Genomic DNA, 14,048 nt, shown 5'->3' on the forward strand with positions numbered 1-14,048 from the left:
GCAAAGAGGGCAAAACAAAGCCTGCCAGGGATGCCAGCATAGTGTTTTGTGGAGCAGGCTGCCAAGTGGGCCAGTCCCGCACTTGTAAAATACATGAAAAATACAATTTGAAAAATGGAGTAATGAGTCTACGTCACTGCCATGTGTGCTGATAATTGGGCCTGTGATTATTGTGCCTGGAAGTACTGGTAAGCTGCGCTGGCTAGAGGTGCTTGGGAGTTGGCCAAAGTCTTGGTGGTTGCAGGTTACTGGAGGAGAGAGATGGTACGTGAGCTGTTAAATTTTCTGATGCTCATGGTAAGCATGAAGCTCCTTCCATTGCTGCTTTGAGGGTAGATGTGCAGGCTGGAGAAGGGATCGGCAAATTACTCTAATGCTGGGAATACACGACGACATTTTTCAGTCGATTACTATCCGATCTTATTTCCAATCGACTTTCCGATTCTTATCTTTTCTGATCAATTTCCATTCATTTCTATGAGAAATCGATGAGAAAAAGGATCGATAATAAGATCGGACATGTTGGAAATTATCTATGGAACCATCTATCTGCTGAAAAAACTTATGGTGTATTCCCAGCATAATGTTGACGGTTTGATGCCTCTTTTATGCATGGAATAATCCATGTTTAATATCACAGCAGAAAAAGTTGAAGAGAAATAGATTCAAGACGCAGGGAGGCTGTGAGAGTTCGGGGGATGCACAGAAAGCGGCTGATGTTTCGGTTATGGCTTACTGCAAGCAAAGCACGCAAGAGGCAGCAGTTGCAGAGGGAACTCAGGTAGCGGAAGTGATGGCCAATGAGCATGGGGTAAAGGAAAGGCATCGCCTGAACAGGGACTTGAACCCTGGACCCTCAGATTAAAAGTCTGATGCTCTGGGGCGCATGCGCGGCGCGAAGGAAGATGGCTGCTTAGGCTAAGTGCTCCGTGGCGTGGCCGCTCTATAAAGCCTGTGCTCAGCTTCAGAACCCGCGCAACAGGATTGAATCCTCCGGATTCGGGCTTGTGATAACCCGCTGATCCCGCATGAGACGTTCTAAACGGCTGGCCGCCCCTGAAAGTCGCAAACTAGACTCTTACTTCCTGAGGCCTGTACAACCTACTGCGCAATCAAAGATGGCGTCCAAAGCACAGAGGGGAGAATCCGTGGACTACGTTACTAAACCAGTCCTTGAAGCCTGCCTGGCGGATTTTCAAAAAACGATCTCCTCTACCGTGAAGGAAGCAGTGGCTGCGGCACTTGCTGACCTCCGGTCCGTAGTCTCCCTGGTAGCGAACCGCACCTCAAAAGTTGAGCTGGATGTAGAGGACCTTCAGAAACGCTGCACCAAGCTCGAGGAGGAGAACGGTAAGCTGACTGACACAGTTGCAGACATGCAAAGGGCCCAGGAAGACCACGAGAATCGTGACCGTAGGTCCAATCTAAGATTCAGGGGGGTCCCGGACACAGTCAAACCTGCGGACATTAAGACATATTTAACTGAGCTTTGCAGCACAATCTGCCCGGATATGGACCGATCTATGTGGCGCTTTGATCGGGCGCATAGAGCGATAGGCCCAAGACCCGAGGGAGCTCCCTTATTAAGAGACATAGTGGCCCGCTTCCACTATTTTGAGGCAAAAGATGCTATATCCTTTGCGATAAGAAACATGTCTTCTTACAATTTTAAAGGCCACGATCTACAGATTTTTAGTGACATTTCTCCAATCACGCTGGCTAAACGCCGCAAGCTAAAACCAGTAACCACTTTACTGCGTGATAAAGGAATTCAATACCGTTGGGGATACCCCTTCAAGCTAATAGCAGTTAAAGACGGCACCTACCATGCTATAGCTGACCCTTCAGACGCACCGGATCTCTTAAAAGGACTGGGTCTAAAAATGCCGAAGACAGCAAAAGCAACATCTCCTACACCGAAAGGAAATGTGTCTCCGATTCTTCCTTCAAATAGATCTCCAAACCACACATATGACTGAGCTACACTGCTGGATCCGATCATTAATAACGACGCTCCTTAATCATAAATGTGATGGGAACTCCTCTCTTTCCTATTGTAGTGGCGGCCCCGCCGCGGTAGGCCTGAAAGGCCTGATTCTGACGTAGTCCTCATGCTACCCCCTCTGTGGCGCGAAGTGGGTCGCGTCCAAGCAGGGAGTGCTGGCACCCTTGCAATACTTAATATTATAGCTGTTTTCACTGCATTATTTGCTCTTTGCTTGTTGCAATTAATCTTTTTTCATTTTACAGGTTTAAATGCAGTTAGCAAATGTATTAGACTAAGCGTGTTAATCCAGGGGGTAATCTATCCCCAGGGTATTCTTTTCTCTTTATCTTCTTCTCTTATCTTCACTCCTCTCTCTTCTATCTCCTTTGTCAACCATGGGGCCTGCCATACATATAATACCTATATTACCTTAAGCCTCCCTTGGGACCCAGGCATTCATTCAGCTATACCCCACCACAATACAAAATGGTAAAAGTACTAACCTTAAATACCAAAGGGTTAAATTCTGTGCGCAAAAGATATCTAGCCTTAAAGGATCTGGAACGCTCCAAAGCAGATTTTATATTCCTACAGGAAACTAGATTTTCCTCCCAGAAACCTGGTTACCTAAAAAGCAAAACATACCCTACCGCCTATTTAGCTAGTGCCAATGTTAAAAAAGCGGGGGTAGCCCTTTTAATACATCACAAATGTCCATTCATACTTTCTAAGATGCACAGTGATCCCAAGGGACGCTATCTAATAGTGGAAGGTTCTTTGCATGGCGTTCAGGTAGCCTTAGCCTCCATCTACGCCCCCAACGATCATCAATTGCAATTTGTAGAAAAGGTCCTTTTGAAAATAGAAAAACTGAGGTGCCCTAACATCATTCTGGGTGGTGATTTTAATCTAATAATTTCACCTACTAAAGATAGGAAATCTGATCTTCAACCGCTCTCATTCCCCTCAATCTGTAAAGTAGCCCGCCAATTTAGGACCCTGTTAAAACTATTTGGATATATAGATGCCTGGAGAGCTCTGCATGCTACGGAATTAGATTACACCTTCTTTTCACACACTTCGTCCTCATACTCCAGACTTGATTATTTTTTTATTTCTCCAACCTTACTCTCGACTTTAACTTCTTCTAAGATTGGTCCAATAACTTGGTCAGATCACGCCCCGGTGGAGCTGATCTTAAATTTAGCACGTAACCCTCAGATTCCCTCAGTCTGGAGATTGAATGATAGTTTACTAACGGATGAGGAAACAGTTCTCAGTGTTGAAGAAAGCCTTAAAAATTATTTCGACATTAATGAAGGTTCGGTCCCCCAATTTTCCACAGTTTGGGAAGCCCATAAATCTTGTATTAGAGGGAAATTAATTGGTATAGCTAGCGCAAAAAACAGGGAATATCACCAGAAAATTAAAGTTTTACTGGATAATATTATGGAACTAGAAGAAAGCCATAAAAAATCCCCGAAAAAAAACACCCTGGCCCAATTGGAATTAAAACGCAAAGAATTGGCTGAACTGCAATATGTCAGGGTAGAAAAAGCACTTTTATTCACTAGACAGCTTTTCTATGAAAGGGGTAACAAGGCACATACAATCCTTGCAAAGAAACTGAGGGACATAAAATCTAGAAATGCAGTCTTTGCACTCAAGGATAAAAGAGGCACTACTCATTACGACCTACGGGTCATATCAACTTTATTTAAAAACTATTTCAAATCTATATACAATCTAATTGATTCCACCGGTCAACATTCTCCAGCGTTAACCGACATCTCTAATTATTTAGAATCCTGTAAGCTCCCACGCATCTCACAGGCCCAATTAGAAGCTCTCAATCAAGAAATAGACAGTGAAGAGGTTTTTGAGGTTCTCAAAAACCTACAACCACATAAAGCGCCAGGACCCGATGGCTTCTCAGTGGCCTATTATAAAAAATTTAAGTCAATCCTCACACCCAAACTGACTACCCTTTTTAATGGCTTCATGGGGGCAGAAAATATCCCAGAGACTATGACACAATCTCACATGGTACTTATTCCCAAGCCTGATAGGGACCCATTAGAGATGACTAACTATAGGCCAATCTCTCTCCTGAACGCAGATTTGAAAATATTCTCAAAAATACTTGCCAACAGGCTCTCCCCCATGATGCCATCCTTAATTAATGCCGACCAAGTCGGATTTATAACTGGGAGATATGCAGGAGATAACATCCGCAGAATAGTTAACCTAATTGATCATATCAATTTCTATAAACTTCCAACCGTCCTCCTTGGTTTGGACGCAGAAAAAGCCTTTGATAGGCTAAGTTGGGATTTCCTGTTCCAAACCATGGATAAAATGGGTATAGGAGGTATTTATCTAAATGCTATCCATAAATTATACTCAAATCCTAAAGTAGCTATAAAGATTCCGTATACCAATCCTAATGATTATTTCCATATCTCCAATGGAACCAGGCAGGGCTGTCCCCTGTCCCCATTGCTTTTTGCCTTATCCATAGAGCCACTGGCTGCAAGGATAAGGGACAACCCTGATATAACGGGCATCACAATAGGTAGGTCCACCTTTAAAATTTCACTATACGCGGACGATGTCCTTCTGTCCCTTGTAAATCCTATAATCTCCCTCCCTGTATTACATGCAGAGCTCTCCAGGTACGGCCAGCTATCAAACTACAAAATAAATGCCACTAAATCGGAAATTCTTCCTTTTTACTTAACGCCACAAACCATGAATACCCTAAAGTCTAGCTTCTCATATAAATGGCAAGAGTCTACTATAAAATATCTTGGCATCCAGGTTACTTCACTTACTTCAAATCTTATAAAGCACAATGTTACTCCCATTATAAACAGAGTAATCTCGGATCTCCACAGATGGGAAGATTATCATATTTCTTGGTTTGGTCGTATGGCATCATTTAAAATGAATTCTCTTCCCAAGCTGTTATATGTATTCTCAGCAATTCCTTTTTGGATCCCCAAATCATTTTTGATTCCACTACAGAGAGCATTGTTCAGATTTATTTGGCACTGTAGACCCCCCCGCATTGCCAGACCAATACTTACTCTCCAAAGACATGCCGGTGGACTCTCAGTGCCAAACTTATACAATTATTATGTTGCTGGGCAATTTAGACAGATGGTGGCCTGGTGGGAACGTGGCCCACATGCTAGATGGGCTCAGATAGAGTTTCAGGTCCTCAAACCATATCATCCAAGTGCCTTACTCTGGAATCAGTTAGGAAACAGCTATTTACCACACAAAATTTACTCCTCTGTGTCCTCTAACACCCGCTTATGGTTCTCTTTAGGGAAACGTATCACTTTGTTTACTAGGAACTCTAGCTACATCCCTATATTCGGCAATCCTGCATTTACTCCAGGTTTAAAAATAGCAACAACCTCAATATGGAAGACCAAGAACATTCTGTGCATAAGAGACCTTCTAGACCCCTTCACTGGAAAACTGTACTCATACGACACACTAAAAGAAAAATTAAATCTATCTGACTCTTACTATTTACAGTACTTACAAATCCGCCACTTTATATGCACTGTGTCCTCCTCCATGGAATTCCCACAAAAATCGGAATTGGAGTCAATTTGGGAAGGAGGCCCCAAACAAAAAGGCCTTATCTCCATGCTCTACACGTGGCTAAATGACCCCAAGAGACACCATCCGGATCTCCAACATAAATATATGCAATATTGGGACCAAGCGTTTCACACAACAACTACACCAGAATCCTGGCTAAAGATCTGGCAGAACGCAGCGAAAACATCCATTTGCGTCCAAACTAAGGAAAATATCTACAAAATTATGATGTTGTGGTACAAAACTCCGGTGCGTCTTAACAAATGGCTACCTTCAATATCCCCGGCATGCTGGAGAAACTGTGGAGACACTGGTTCGCTACACCATATCATGTGGGACTGCCCGATAATCCAACCCTTTTGGACACAAGTTCTGGCCTTCATTAAAAGATGTACTGAAATTGAGGTCCCTTTGGATCCATGGATCTGTCTGCTTGCCAAACCCATGCCCAAAATTAAAAATAACTCATCCAGATTGATAAATCATTTCCTATCAGCTGCACGCTGTTTGATCTCTAAGCATTGGAAGGATGCACAGCCTCCCACTATGTCAGAATTTCAAGCAAGAATTAAATATGTATATAACCTGGAATATTTGACTGCTAGAATACAGGATAAAATGTATGTGTTCAATAAGGTGTGGGGTGATATATCCTTTTGAATGTTATGCTTTTAGGTGTGTCTGGAATAGGTAATGGTCTCATGGTTGACTCCTCTCTTTACTTTTCTTCTCTATCTTCTTCTCTTTTCTGATCTACGGGGATAGGCGGGGAGTGTCTGGGTAGACACCCTCTCCTAACTTTTGAATACCACTAGGCCTCACAAGGCTCAAACTTTATAATTTTTCGGTTCCACTACAACAATGGTATACGCTGTAAGGAAAAGTGGAACTCTGCTGAGAATGTTATATAATAGTTTACAGAAAATGCCTATTATTAGTTAGCTACCCAAACAGATAAGAGTCTTGGTATGTTCTGTGTTTTATTGCACTGTAACCTCTTGTACAAGGGTAAATTGGAAACAATTTTGTTATGAGCCTTTATCATCTTATCTAATAAATTTTAAATACAAAAAAAAAAAGTCTGATGCTCTACCGACTGAGCTATCCAAGCCCTGGAAGGTGAGCTTCACCAGCAGCTCAAAAGTCAGTTATTCCAAGCAGGATGGACGGAAGGTCTAGTACATGCCCTGAGCTGGCTATAGCCTGCGACCTCTACATTTTCTAGGTCAGATCTCTGAAAGAATAAAACTGTACTTGATTTGGAAGGTGGCATTAGAAAGGTAGCCACCAATCAGCGAAGGCATGGAAAGCGGCCGACATCGGTGTTTTGGCCTGGTGCAAGCGGAGCACGCAAGTGGCTGCAGTTGAGGAAGATAGGGAGAGGACACGAAGCATAACAAAAGGCAGAGAGCATCACCTGAACAGGGACTTGAACCCTGGACCCTCAGATTAAAAGTCTGATGCTCTACCGACTGAGCTATCCAGGCTCTGAAAAGGTGCGATCACCAGCAGCTCAAAGTTTAGCTACAGTATTTCCAGGCTGGGCGCAAGTTAAGGTCTAGTGCAAGTCATGAGCAGTCTATAGCACCTAGATAGCCGGGAAACAGCAGAATGCGCTGTTGTTTCCTTCAACCATCAGGTTCTTCACCTTGGCTGATTGTTGACACTTTTAAAACACCAGCCAGAAGAAGCTATAGGCCGGCGAAACCTAAATGTCAGCGGTGCTCTGTTTCTGAGCACCCCAACAACGCTTGCAGAAAGAGCTAGCGAGAGGCCACGGGATCGTATCTAGCGCAAATAAATGGAGCTTGTGACCTCCAAATTTTTCAGGCCAGACCTCTGAGAAACAACACTGTTCTCTCTCTTAGGAATGTGGCATTAGAAAAGTAGCAACCTGCAGATGAAAAGTGGACTTTTGTCATTTTAGTCATCCTGCTGGTGTTTATAAATTTGCCAGAGAGTAAGACACTGGACCTCACCCTCATGAAAGAACGCTGACAAGTGAGCATTTTGTGGCCAAGACTGATTTGGAGATAAGAGGTGCTACGAAATGTTGTTATTGTGCCAGCCACGGTACTACCACACGAGCACTGCTCAGTCATCATGCACCTTGAAGATAATCCTTTCTCTGATGGTAAACACCTTAGTCAGTCTCCGAAGAGACTGTCAAAAATTGCCGATGCTGACTATATTTCAAGTCATCATGGCGGGGTATTGGGAAAAGTTTTCAATTAGCAATAATCACGCCTCGGTTGAACCTCATTGGCTATGATACTGCCACTGCGCAAAGTTAGCCAAGCTAATGCCAGCAAATATCCCCTCTTTCTTGGATAAAGGAATCACCTTAAGGAGAGACAAACGCAGTTTACAGTGTTCCGCTGAGGATCATGGGATGCCATATGCTAATTAGACAGCCACTAAACAAGCATTGTTAATAAGCGGCTAAAGAGTCTTAGCATTTGAAAAGGCGGCAAAGAGGGCAAAACAAAGCCTGCCAGGGATGCCAGCATAGTGTTTTGTGGAGCAGGCTGCCAAGTGGGCCAGTCCCGCACTTGTAAAATACATGAAAAATACAATTTGAAAAATGGAGTAATGAGTCTACGTCACTGCCATGTGTGCTGATAATTGGGCCTGTGATTATTGTGCCTGGAAGTACTGGTAAGCTGCGCTGGCTAGAGGTGCTTGGGAGTTGGCCAAAGTCTTGGTGGTTGCAGGTTACTGGAGGAGAGAGATGGTACGTGAGCTGTTAATTTTCTGATGCTCATGGTAAGCATGAAGCTCCTTCCATTGCTGCTTTGAGGGTAGATGTGCAGGCTGGAGAAGGGATCCGGCGAATTACTCTAATGCTGGGAATACACGACGACATTTTTCAGTCGATTACTATCCGATCTTATTTCCGATCGACTTTCCGATTCTTATCTTTTCTGATCAATTTCCATTCATTTCTATGAGAAATCGATGAGAAAAAGGATCGATAATAAGATCGGACATGTTGGAAATTATCTATGGAACCATCTATCTGCTGAAAAAACTTATGGTGTATTCCCAGCATAATGTTGACGGTTTGATGCCTCTTTTATGCATGGAATAATCCATGTTTAATATCACAGCAGAAAAAGTTGAAGAGAAATAGATTCAAGACGCAGGGAGGCTGTGAGAGTTCGGGGGATGCACAGAAAGCGGCTGATGTTTCGGTTATGGCTTACTGCAAGCAAAGCACGCAAGAGGCAGCAGTTGCAGAGGGAACTCAGGTAGCGGAAGTGATGGCCAATGAGCATGGGGTAAAGGAAAGGCATCGCCTGAACAGGGACTTGAACCCTGGACCCTCAGATTAAAAGTCTGATGCTCTACCGACTGAGCTATCCAGGCCCTGGAAGGTGAGCTTCACCAGCAGCTCAAAAGTCAGTTATTCCAAGCAGGATGAACGGAAGGTCTAGTACATGCCCTGAGCTGGCTATAGCCTGCGACCTCTACATTTTCTAGGTCAGATCTCTGAAAGAATAAAACTGTACTTGATTTGGAAGGTGGCATTAGAAAGGTAGCCACCAATCAGCGAAGGCATGGAAAGCGGCCGACATCGGTGTTTTGGCCTGGTGCAAGCGGAGCACGCAAGAGGCTGCAGTTGAGGAAGATAGGGAGAGGACACGAAGCATAACGAAAGGCAGAGAGCATCGCCTGAACAGGGACTTGAACCCTGGACCCTCAGATTAAAAGTCTGATGCTCTACCGACTGAGCTATCCAGGCTCTGAAAAGGTGCGATCACCAGCAGCTCAAAGTTTAGCTACAGTATTTCCAGGCTGGGCGCAAGTTAAGGTCTAGTGCAAGTCATGAGCAGTCTATAGCACCTAGATAGCCGGGAAACAGCAGAATGCGCTGTTGTTTCCTTCAACCATCAGGTTCTTCACCTTGGCTGATTGTTGACACTTTTAAAACAATGGTACACCAGCCAGAAGAAGCTATAGGCCGGCGAAACCTAAATGTCAGCGGTGCTCTGTTTCTGAGCACCCCAACAACGCTTGCAGAAAGAGCTAGCGAGAGGCCACGGGATCGTATCTCGCGCAAATAAATGGAGCTTGTGACCTCCAAATTTTTCAGGCCAGACCTCTGAGAAACAACACTGTTCTCTCTCTTAGGAATGTGGCATTAGAAAAGTAGCAACCTGCAGATGAAAAGTGGACTTTTGTCATTTTAGTCATCCTGCTGGTGTTTATAAATTTGCCAGAGAGTAAGACAATGGACCTCACCCTCATGAAAGAACGCTGACAAGTGAGCATTTTGTGGCCAAGACTGATTTGGAGATAAGAGGTGCTACGAAATGTTGTTATTGTGCCAGCCACGGTACTACCACACGAGCACTGGTCAGTCATCATGCACCTTGAAGATAATCCTTTCTCTGTTGGTAAACACCTTAGTCAGTCTCCGAAGAGACTGTCAAAAATTGCCGATGCTGACTATATTTCAAGTCATCATGGCGGGGTATTGGGAAAAGTTTTCAATTAGCAGTAATCACGCCTCGGTTGAACCTCATTGGCTATGATACTGCCACTGCGCAAAGTTAGCCAAGCTAATGCCAGCAAATATCCCCACTTTCTTGGATAAAGGAATCACCTTAAGGAGAGACAAACGCAGTTTACAGTGTTCCGCTGAGGATCATGGGATGCCATATGCTAATTAGACAGCCACTAAACAAGCATTGTTAATAAGCGGCTAAAGAGTCTTAGCATTTGAAAAGGCGGCAAAGAGGGCAAAACAAAGCCTGCCAGGGATGCCAGCATAGTGTTTTGTGGAGCAGGCTGCCAAGTGGGCCAGTCCCGCACTTGTAAAATACATGAAAAATACAATTTGAAAAATGGAGTAATGAGTCTACGTCACTGCCATGTGTGCTGATAATTGGGCCTGTGATTATTGTGCCTGGAAGTACTGGTAAGCTGCGCTGGCTAGAGGTGCTTGGGAGTTGGCCAAAGTCTTGGTGGTTGCAGGTTACTGGAGGAGAGAGATGGTACGTGAGCTGTTAATTTTCTGATGCTCATGGTAAGCATGAAGCTCCTTCCATTGCTGCTTTGAGGGTAGATGTGCAGGCTGGAGAAGGGATCCGGCGAATTACTCTAATGCTGGGAATACACGACGACATTTTTCAGTCGATTACTATCCGATCTTATTTCCGATCGACTTTCCGATTCTTATCTTTTCTGATCAATTTCCATTCATTTCTATGAGAAATCGATGAGAAAAAGGATCGATAATAAGATCGGACATGTTGGAAATTATCTATGGAACCATCTATCTGCTGAAAAAACTTATGGTGTATTCCCAGCATAATGTTGACGGTTTGATGCCTCTTTTATGCATGGAATAATCCATGTTTAATATCACAGCAGAAAAAGTTGAAGAGAAATAGATTCAAGATGCAGGGAGGCTGTGAGAGTTCGGGGGATGCACAGAAAGCGGCTGATGTTTCGGTTATGGCTTACTGCAAGCAAAGCACGCAAGAGGCAGCAGTTGCAGAGGGAACTCAGGTAGCGGAAGTGATGGCCAATGAGCATGGGGTAAAGGAAAGGCATCACCTGAACAGGGACTTGAACCCTGGACCCTCAGATTAAAAATCTGATGCTCTACCGACTGAGCTATCCAGGCCCTGGAAGGTGAGCTTCACCAGCAGCTCAAAAGTCAGTTATTCCAAGCAGGATGGACGGAAGGTCTAGTACATGCCCTGAGCTGGCTATAGCCTGCGACCTCTACATTTTCTAGGTCAGATCTCTGAAAGAATAAAACTGTACTTGATTTGGAAGGTGGCATTAGAAAGGTAGCCACCAATCAGCGAAGGCATGGAAAGCGGCCGACATCGGTGTTTTGGCCTGGTGCAAGCGGAGCACGCAAGAGGCTGCAGTTGAGGAAGATAGGGAGAGGACACGAAGCATAACGAAAGGCAGAGAGCATCGCCTGAACAGGGACTTGAACCCTGGACCCTCAGATTAAAAGTCTGATGCTCTACCGACTGAGCTATCCAGGCTCTGAAAAGGTGTGATCTCCAGCAGCTCAAAGTTTAGCTACAGTATTTCCAGGCTGGGCGCAAGTTAAGGTCTAGTGCAAGTCATGAGCAGTCTATAGCACCTAGATAGCCGGGAAACAGCAGAATGCGCTGTTGTTTCCTTCAACCATCAGGTTCTTCACCTTGGCTGATTGTTGACACTTTTAAAACAATGGTACACCAGCCAGAAGAAGCTATAGGCCGGCGAAACCTAAATGTCAGCGGTGCTCTGTTTCTGAGCACCCCAACAACGCTTGCAGAAAGAGCTAGCGAGAGGCCACGGGATCGTATCTCGCGCAAATAAATGTAGCTTGTGACCTCCAAATTTTTCAGGCCAGACCTCTGAGAAACAACACTGTTCTCTCTCTTAGGAATGTGGCATTAGAAAAGTAGCAACCTGCAGATGAAAAGTGGACTTTTGTCATTTTAGTCATCCTGCTGGTGTTTATAAATTTGCCAGAGAGTAAGACACTGGACCTCACCCTCATGAAAGAACGCTGACAAGTGAGCATTTTGTGGCCAAGACTGATTTGGAGATAAGAGGTGCTACGAAATGTTGTTATTGTGCCAGCCACGGTACTACCACACGAGCACTGCTCTGTCATCATGCACCTTGAAGATAATCCTTTCTCTGTTGGTAAACACCTTAGTCGGTCTCCGAAGAGACTGTCAAAAATTGCCGATGCTGACTATATTTCAAGTCATCATGGCGGGGTATTGGGAAAAGTTTTCAATTAGCAATAATCACGCCTCGGTTAAACCTCATTGGCTATGATACTGCCACTGCGCAAAGTTAGCCAAGCTAATGCCAGCAAATACCCCCTCTTTCTTGGATAAAGGAATCACCTTAAGGAGAGACAAACGCAGTTTACAGTGTTCCGCTGAGGATCATGGGATGCCATATGCTAATTAGACAGCCACTAAACAAGCATTGTTAATAAGCGGCTAAAGAGTCTTAGCATTTGAAAAGGCGGCAAAGAGGGCAAAACAAAGCCTGCCAGGGATGCCAGCATAGTGTTTTGTGGAGCAGGCTGCCAAGTGGGCCAGTCCCGCACTTGTAAAATACATGAAAAATACAATTTGAAAAATGGAGTAATGAGTCTACGTCACTGCCATGTGTGCTGATAATTGGGCCTGTGATTATTGTGCCTGGAAGTACTGGTAAGCTGCGCTGGCTAGAGGTGCTTGGGAGTTGGCCAAAGTCTTGGTGGTTGCAGGTTACTGGAAGAGAGAGAGATGGTACGTGAGCTGTTAATTTTCTGATGCTCATGGTAAGCATGAAGCTCCTTCCATTGCTGCTTTGAGGGTAGATGTGCAGGCTGGAGAAGGGATCCGGCGAATGACTCTAATGCTGGGAATACACGACGACATTTTTCAGTCGATTACTATCCGATCTTATTTCCGATCGACTTTCCGATTCTTATCTTTTCTGATCAATTTCCATTCATTTCTATGAGAAATCGATGAGAAAAAGGATCGATAATAAGATCGGACATGTTGGAAATTATCTATGGAACCATCTATCTGCTGAAAAAACTTATGGTGTATTCCCAGCATAATGTTGACGGTTTGATGCCTCTTTTATGCATGGAATAATCCATGTTTAATATCACAGCAGAAAAAGTTGAAGAGAAATAGATTCAAGACGCAGGGAGGCTGTGAGAGTTCGGGGGATGCACAGAAAGCGGCTGATGTTTCGGTTATGGCTTACTGCAAGCAAAGCACGCAAGAGGCAGCAGTTGCAGAGGGAACTCAGGTAGCGGAAGTGATGGCCAATGAGCATGGGGTAAAGGAAAGGCATCGCCTGAACAGGGACTTGAACCCTGGACCCTCAGATTAAAAGTCTGATGCTCTACCGACTGAGCTATCCAGGCCCTGGAAGGTGAGCTTCACCAGCAGCTCAAAAGTCAGTTATTCCAAGCAGGATGGACGGAAGGTCTAGTACATGCCCTGAGCTGGCTATAGCCTGCGACCTCTACATTTTCTAGGTCAGATCTCTGAAAGAATAAAACTGTACTTGATTTGGAAGGTGGCATTAGAAAGGTAGCCACCAATCAGCGAAGGCATGGAAAGCGGCCGACATCGGTGTTTTGGCCTGGTGCAAGCGGAGCACGCAAGAGGCTGCAGTTGAGGAAGATAGGGAGAGGACACGAAGCATAACGAAAGGCAGAGAGCATCGCCTGAACAGGGACTTGAACCCTGGACCCTCAGATTAAAAGTCTGATGCTCTACCGACTGAGCTATCCAGGCTCTGAAAAGGTGCGATCTCCAGCAGCTCAAAGTTTAGCTACAGTATTTCCAGGCTGGGCACAAGTTAAGGTCTAGTGCAAGTCATGAGCAGTCTATAGCACCTAGATAGCCGGGAAACAGCAGAATGCGCTGTTGTTTCCTTCAACCATCAGGTTCTTCACCTT

The 14,048-nt window shown here is 44.6% G+C and overlaps 10 non-coding genes across 10 annotated transcripts; all 10 read right to left on the reverse strand.

Moving 5' to 3' along the window:
- Positions 1-7,019: 7,019 nt before the first annotated feature.
- On the reverse strand, positions 7,020-7,092 carry TRNAK-UUU (transfer RNA lysine (anticodon UUU)). The gene has a single exon. It is a non-coding gene; the product is annotated as a tRNA-Lys (tRNA).
- Positions 7,093-7,756: 664 nt separating this feature from the next.
- LOC137564559 (U4 spliceosomal RNA) lies at positions 7,757-7,897 on the reverse strand. The gene has a single exon (XR_011030659.1). It is a non-coding gene; the product is annotated as a U4 spliceosomal RNA (small nuclear RNA).
- Positions 7,898-8,901: 1,004 nt separating this feature from the next.
- TRNAK-UUU (transfer RNA lysine (anticodon UUU)) lies at positions 8,902-8,974 on the reverse strand. The gene has a single exon. It is a non-coding gene; the product is annotated as a tRNA-Lys (tRNA).
- Positions 8,975-9,277: 303 nt separating this feature from the next.
- TRNAK-UUU (transfer RNA lysine (anticodon UUU)) lies at positions 9,278-9,350 on the reverse strand. Its single transcript has one exon. It is a non-coding gene; the product is annotated as a tRNA-Lys (tRNA).
- A 672-nt stretch (positions 9,351-10,022) lies between these two features.
- LOC137564708 (U4 spliceosomal RNA) lies at positions 10,023-10,163 on the reverse strand. Its single transcript, XR_011030790.1, has one exon. It is a non-coding gene; the product is annotated as a U4 spliceosomal RNA (small nuclear RNA).
- A 1,004-nt stretch (positions 10,164-11,167) lies between these two features.
- TRNAK-UUU (transfer RNA lysine (anticodon UUU)) lies at positions 11,168-11,240 on the reverse strand. Its single transcript has one exon. It is a non-coding gene; the product is annotated as a tRNA-Lys (tRNA).
- Positions 11,241-11,543: 303 nt separating this feature from the next.
- Positions 11,544-11,616, reverse strand: TRNAK-UUU (transfer RNA lysine (anticodon UUU)). Its single transcript has one exon. It is a non-coding gene; the product is annotated as a tRNA-Lys (tRNA).
- A 672-nt stretch (positions 11,617-12,288) lies between these two features.
- LOC137564878 (U4 spliceosomal RNA) lies at positions 12,289-12,429 on the reverse strand. Its single transcript, XR_011030940.1, has one exon. It is a non-coding gene; the product is annotated as a U4 spliceosomal RNA (small nuclear RNA).
- Positions 12,430-13,435: 1,006 nt separating this feature from the next.
- On the reverse strand, positions 13,436-13,508 carry TRNAK-UUU (transfer RNA lysine (anticodon UUU)). The gene has a single exon. It is a non-coding gene; the product is annotated as a tRNA-Lys (tRNA).
- Positions 13,509-13,811: 303 nt separating this feature from the next.
- TRNAK-UUU (transfer RNA lysine (anticodon UUU)) lies at positions 13,812-13,884 on the reverse strand. The gene has a single exon. It is a non-coding gene; the product is annotated as a tRNA-Lys (tRNA).
- Positions 13,885-14,048: the final 164 nt, after the last annotated feature.

Source organism: Hyperolius riggenbachi, chromosome 3 (genome assembly GCF_040937935.1).
Source record: "Hyperolius riggenbachi isolate aHypRig1 chromosome 3, aHypRig1.pri, whole genome shotgun sequence".
NCBI classification, from domain to species: Eukaryota; Metazoa; Chordata; class Amphibia; order Anura; family Hyperoliidae; genus Hyperolius; species Hyperolius riggenbachi.